The 5,924-nt window shown below is 40.5% G+C and overlaps 1 long non-coding RNA gene across 1 annotated transcript; it reads left to right on the forward strand.

Moving 5' to 3' along the window:
* The first annotated feature begins 2,225 nt into the window (after window positions 1-2,225).
* On the forward strand, window positions 2,226-3,612 carry LOC113323407. The gene is made up of 2 exons (XR_003347585.1): window positions 2,226-3,069; window positions 3,167-3,612. It is a non-coding gene; the product is annotated as an uncharacterized LOC113323407 (long non-coding RNA).
* The last annotated feature ends 2,312 nt before the right edge of the window (window positions 3,613-5,924 follow it).

Raw genomic sequence — 5,924 nt, forward strand, 5'->3', positions numbered from 1 at the left:
CAAAGTTTAGTAAGTGTGAGTTTTGGTTGAATGAAGTTAAATTCCTCGGTCATGTAGTATCAAGTGAGAGGATCGCAGTAGATCCTTCAAAGATTGCTAGTGTTTTGAATTGGCAGCAACCAAGAACAGTTTCAGACATCCGAAGTTTCTTAGGATTGGCATGTTATTATCGTCGGTTTGTGTAGAGATTCTCCAAAATTACATTACCATTAAGTCGACTGACACAGAAAGGGGTTAAATTATAGTGGACGGCTGAATATGAGTCTGCATTTCAAGAATTAAAGGGACGTTTAACTTCGTCACCGATGTTGGTAGTACCAAGTCCAGGGGCAGTTTATGACGTTTATACAGATGCATCTAATGTTGGGCTTGGGTGCGTGTTAGTGCATAATAGACATGTGTTGATGGTGGTTTTTAGCTTAGAATCAAAATCGTAAAATTGTACATCTGACATGACGTCACTATGACCATTAACACATTTATTGAATCAATCAACATGCCTACGTAAGAATTACCGGGATACCCTTTTTATTTTACATGGGTCATGTTGCACGGCAGAACCCTTAACACTGACTGACATCATCTATGACAAACCCTAGTTCTCATGCTACCGTGCCAAGGCATGCCAACCTTGCCAGCCGCACCACTGTGCCAATAGCAGACCATGCCAGCCACATCTCCGCACCAAGGCATTGCCAACCATGCCAGCCGCACCATTGTGCCAATGGCATACCATGCCAGCCACATCTCCGCGCCAAGGCATGCCAACCATGCCAGCTGCACCACCGCGCCAATGGCATGCCATACCAGCCGCACCTCCGCGCCGAGGCATGCCAACCATGCCATCCGCACCACATGTGCCAATGGCATGCCAACCACCTTGCCGCGCCATACCATGCCAGCCTTTCTTATGCGGATACCAATACGAAGGCGTGCGATGATCAACGACCACCCTTCCATCTTAGATGCAAATCTTAGCCATCCAAGGTCGCCAAACAACGCATGGTAACCTTTGGCCCAAAACCCTAGTTTTGGCCACGCCAAACCGCGCCAAGGCATGCCATGCCACGTGTGCCAATGGCATGCCAGCCACCTTGCCGCGCCATACCATGCCGGCCTTCCCTATGCGACTACCAAAACGAAGGCGTGCGATGATCAATGACCACCCTTCCATCTTAGATGCAAATCTTAGCCATCCAAGGTCGCCAAACAACGCATGGTAACCTTTGGCCCAAAACCCTAGTTTTGGCCACGCCAAACCGCGCCAAGGCATGCCATGCCACATGTGCCAATGACATGCCAACCACTTTTCCGCGCCATACCATGCCGGCCTTCCTATGCGGCTACCAAACAAAGGCGTGCGATTGTAAGGACCCTCAAGCTCGTCAACGCTATTAGACTGGTCAAGATAAGTCTTAGCCAATAATGATTCGATTAGTTTAACACGAACGCTAATTAATAGGAACTAATCTAATAACGACCTAGATACGAAACTGGTACCATTGATTAAGTCTCGAAAAGTTACGCAGAATGGAATACTCGACGTGTCATTTAGATACCGGGTGAAGAAAATATCATCAGACTAGTGAGAAGGGAAAAATAGCTTTTTGTGATTAAACCTTTCTGGGCTGCCCTTATCCGGTGAGTGGGTGTAGAAGTGAATCTCACTGGTCTTATCCAATGTAGTTAATATCGGATATCGGTTCATCTCGGCCGGGACCGATACACTGGTAGGATTTTGTATCGGGGATATTATCGTTGAAATATCGGTATAATATCGGTTCTAGATTTAGAGACTATAATTTTATATTAAACATTTTCTCCACACATTTTCGGATAAGATATAATAGATAACATCAATTTTATCAAAAAAACAAAAGAGTAACTTTAGTAACTTGCTTCGAGAGCTACATGCACCTCTACTACCACCTGGAAGACTTTCTTCGCCAAAATTACCCTTAAACTTTATAGAAAACGACCAATACCGTCTCATATCGGGAAATGTAGAAAAATTTCGTATCGACCGATACGGCCGATATTTGACCGAAACGGCCGATATTATCGGGCAAATATCGTATCCCCAATATCCTTCTTATCGTATCGTTCTGGGTCGATATCCGAAATATCCCCGATATATCGGCCGATACGGCCGATATTGACTACATTGGTCTTATCTACCAAAATCGGGAAGAGAAGTCTATTTCTCTCTTAATCTTTCTCTTTCTTTCTCGTTCCTCTTCTTCCCGTTCTTTCTTCTTTTCTTCCTGTTTTCGCCAGCGAGAGTTTTTAGAGTTAAGAGTGAGTTTTGATTGAAGAAGCTCGGTGATGGAGTTGTATGCATGTTATAGGATCCAAGGTTGTTGTTGATGAAGAAGAAAAGATGAATCAAAGAACCAAGTTAGGATTTTCAGTGAATAGGAATTAGGGTTTCTTAATAAGCTCATAAAAGATGTAGATGATGCAGTTGAGAGTTTTGGGAAAAGATTGGATATGGGTTTGGTTGATATGAAGATTTAATTGTTGTCTTGGGTTCGAATTAAAGAAGCTACGGGTTGTAAGATGAACTCTGAGAATGGTGAGAAGATGAAATAGATGGGTAAATGAGTTGTTGGTAGTCAAACAACAAAGGGTTTATTGTTTAATTGATGATGTGAATCGGTGTTGTTGATGAATCAGGAAGTTAGGGTTTCTCAGAGAATCGAATTGGAGTTCAATTAGGTGATGATTAAGATGGAATTAGAGATGGGTTTATGTGTATCAAGGTTTAGAGTTGAAGAATTAGGGTTTGATTATGTTTATTGAAGAGTATTGGGAATTGGCTGTGATGAACAATTACAGATGGAAAATAAGAATAGTGTTGAATAATTAACAAAGGAAGAAGATTTCTGAGTTTGAGTTGTCTTTTGAGTGTGTGGGTGAACCAAGGGTGATGTTGAGTTGCAATAGTTCAAGATTAAGAGGGTTGTTGATGATTGTGGAAGCAACAGATGGGTATTTGGTGTTGATTGAGATTGAACTAAATGAGCAGAGCAGATTGGTTAGTCTTAAGGAGTTGGACTTGTATTGGAGGTAACTGTTCTTATTAGGTAACTTAGTAATGTTATTTGATTTTCATTTCTGAGTTTTTAAGTTTGTTAATTGGAATAAGAATGAGATGATTCTGCAGGTGGTTGTAATCGAGTATGTTGGAGGTCTGTTATTGAATTGTAGTCGAGTCTTGCTCATACATGCACGGGAGTTGGATGAATGGATTAGGAATTGGCGAATGTTGAGTGGACACTACAGCCATGAGGTGAACTGTGTAAGGAGAATAGAGTGTGAAGTTGGAGGAGATGTTGATGTTTTTTTTGGAAATGGAGCCTCAGGTGATGAACATGAAGAAGTTGATAATGCTTTGTGTATTGTGAATTAAAGTTTGTATATAATGAAGCGGTTTTGGATGATTGATTGTGATGTGAGATTGCATGCGATATTGAACTGGTGGTGCTGGAGTGGTTAAGATGGATATGCTGATGTTGTTTAGGTGTGGTCATGAGAGTTGTATTGTAGTAGTTTATAGAATGAATGGTTCCTGAAGTTCATTCCATGAAGAATGGTGAATTCAGAGTTGTAGATTGTTTTTGTTGTGAAAGCTGGTTACTGATGTTGCAGGTAAACTTAGTTTCAGTTGTGAATTGTAGATTTCTGTTATAATGACTTTATTTGTAGAATGATATCAGTGTTAGAATAAGGTTGGTGAATTTGAACGAGGAGTAGAGTTGCAGGTGTGGTAGAATCTTTGGCTTGTGCTTGTGGCTCAGGCCTGAACCTTGTACCAGTCTGACTGAACTTATTCAGTCCGACTTAGTTGTGTTATTGTGACCAATGTAGTCAATGTCGGCCGTATATCGGGGATATTTCGGATATCGGCCCAGAACGATATGATAAGAAGGATATCGGGGATACGATATTCGCCCGATAATATCGGCCGTTTCGGTCGAATATCGGCCGTATCGGTCGATACGAAATTTTCATACATTTCCTGATATGAGACGGTATTGGTCGTTTTCTATAAAGTTTAAGGGTATTTTGGCGAAGAAAGTCTTCCAGGTGGTAGTAGAGGTGCATGTAGCTCTCGAAGCAAGTCTACTAAAGTTACTCTTTTGTTTTTTTGATAAAATTGATGTTATCTATTATATCTTATCCGAAAATGTGTGGAGAAATGTTTAATATAAAATTATAGTCTCTAAATCTAGAACCGATATTTCAACGATAATATCCCCGATATAAAATCGTACCAGTGTATCGGTCCCGGCCGAGATGAAACGATATCCGATATTAACTACATTGATTGTGACTTAGATCATCTGACTGAGTTAACTCAGTCTGAACCACACTCAACTCACTGAGTTGACTCGTGTGACCAGATCGTTGACATTGACCGATTTGATTACCCTGGACCTGACCTTTGACTTGCGTTGACTGTTAGTTGACCAATGACAGTTGGTTTGACCGTTAAAGACCGTCGGTTGACTCATATAAACTGGGCCTTAGCTTAGTGGGCATGTTTAGTGAACTTGGGATTATAGCCAGTTTCCCTAATGAACTTGTATTAGACCTTTGTGGTCTGAATTAGTCTCTCGCTTCTTCTACAAAGTTGTAGATATTCATAGAACCAACATAATTGAATTTAGTAAATCTTAGCTATGCTAAGATAGAGAATGAAAAGGTGTAAGTCATAAATGGGCTTAGAACCATTAGTTAGACTTGTATGATTCTTGTGTGAGCCATTTTGGCTAGTTTCTTAGACTTCTTGTGTGATTAACAGTTAGTCTGTATTAACAACGATCGATTCAAAGGATGAACCAGTGGATCGTGGATCTCGAGGTAGGCGTGGCTTGTCATCAAAAGAGGTGGGAATACTTTAACTCTTTTGTTATTATTGTTGTTTTCTTTTACCAAAGTTTATGTTTAACAAATTCATGCATTTTTTGGTTGTGCTTTCCCTGCATTGTTTAACTTTGATTTACGAAAGTTCTGTTATTCCTTTTAATCTTTCCATTGCTTGGAAAGGAATTTTAATGCTTTGTTTGTCTTTATGAATTGTTTGGGAAATAAGAATTTCCATCTGTGGTATATAGGATACTTCTCCTTCATTTATGTCTACATGAATTCGAGCTTTTATGCAATCACTAGGTGCGGGACGAGTCACCATATAGATATCTAGGTGCGGGACGAGTCACCATTATTATATATTGTTTAGAAGGAGTTAGTTCCATATACATGATTGTTTACCTATGTGAAATTGATTGCTCTTTAATGTTTAAGGAAAACAAGAATTGTTTTCAAATCATTTTCAATGATTGCATGAAAGTTAAATGTTATTCCTGCGGGGCACCCTTTTAGGGATGATGTGCTCACCCATTCTCACTTTCAGTTTCAGAGACAAATCAGAGTTGCGCAGCGAAAGATACGAGGAGTTGAGTCCGTTAGTTGGTTAACTTTGGATATGTTTATTATGTTGCATATTGTATTTGTAAACCAAATAACTATTGTATACGTATCATCTGAGAGGAATTCTTGTATATTTGTTTCAGAGCGGGGCTAGTTTTGGGTTAAGTTTTATAGCAGATTTCCTAATTGAATGATTAAGTAAATGATTTAAATTGTTAGTGCCTATTTATTTAGTTAATCACTTGGATTAGTCAATTGCTAGATTAGGGGGCGCTACAGCGATGATCAACGGCCACCCTTCCATCTTAGATGCAAATCTTAGCCGTCCAAGGTCGACAAACAACGCATGGTAACCTTTGGCCCAAAACCCTAGTTTTGGCGACGCCAAGGCATGCCAATGGCATGCCAACCCCCTTGCCGCGCCATACCATGCCGGCCTTCCCTATGCGCCTACCAAAACGAAGGCGTGCGGTAATCAACGGCCACCCTTC

The sequence above is a fragment of the Papaver somniferum genome, chromosome 11 (assembly GCF_003573695.1).
Source record: "Papaver somniferum cultivar HN1 chromosome 11, ASM357369v1, whole genome shotgun sequence".
NCBI classification, from domain to species: Eukaryota; Viridiplantae; Streptophyta; class Magnoliopsida; order Ranunculales; family Papaveraceae; genus Papaver; species Papaver somniferum.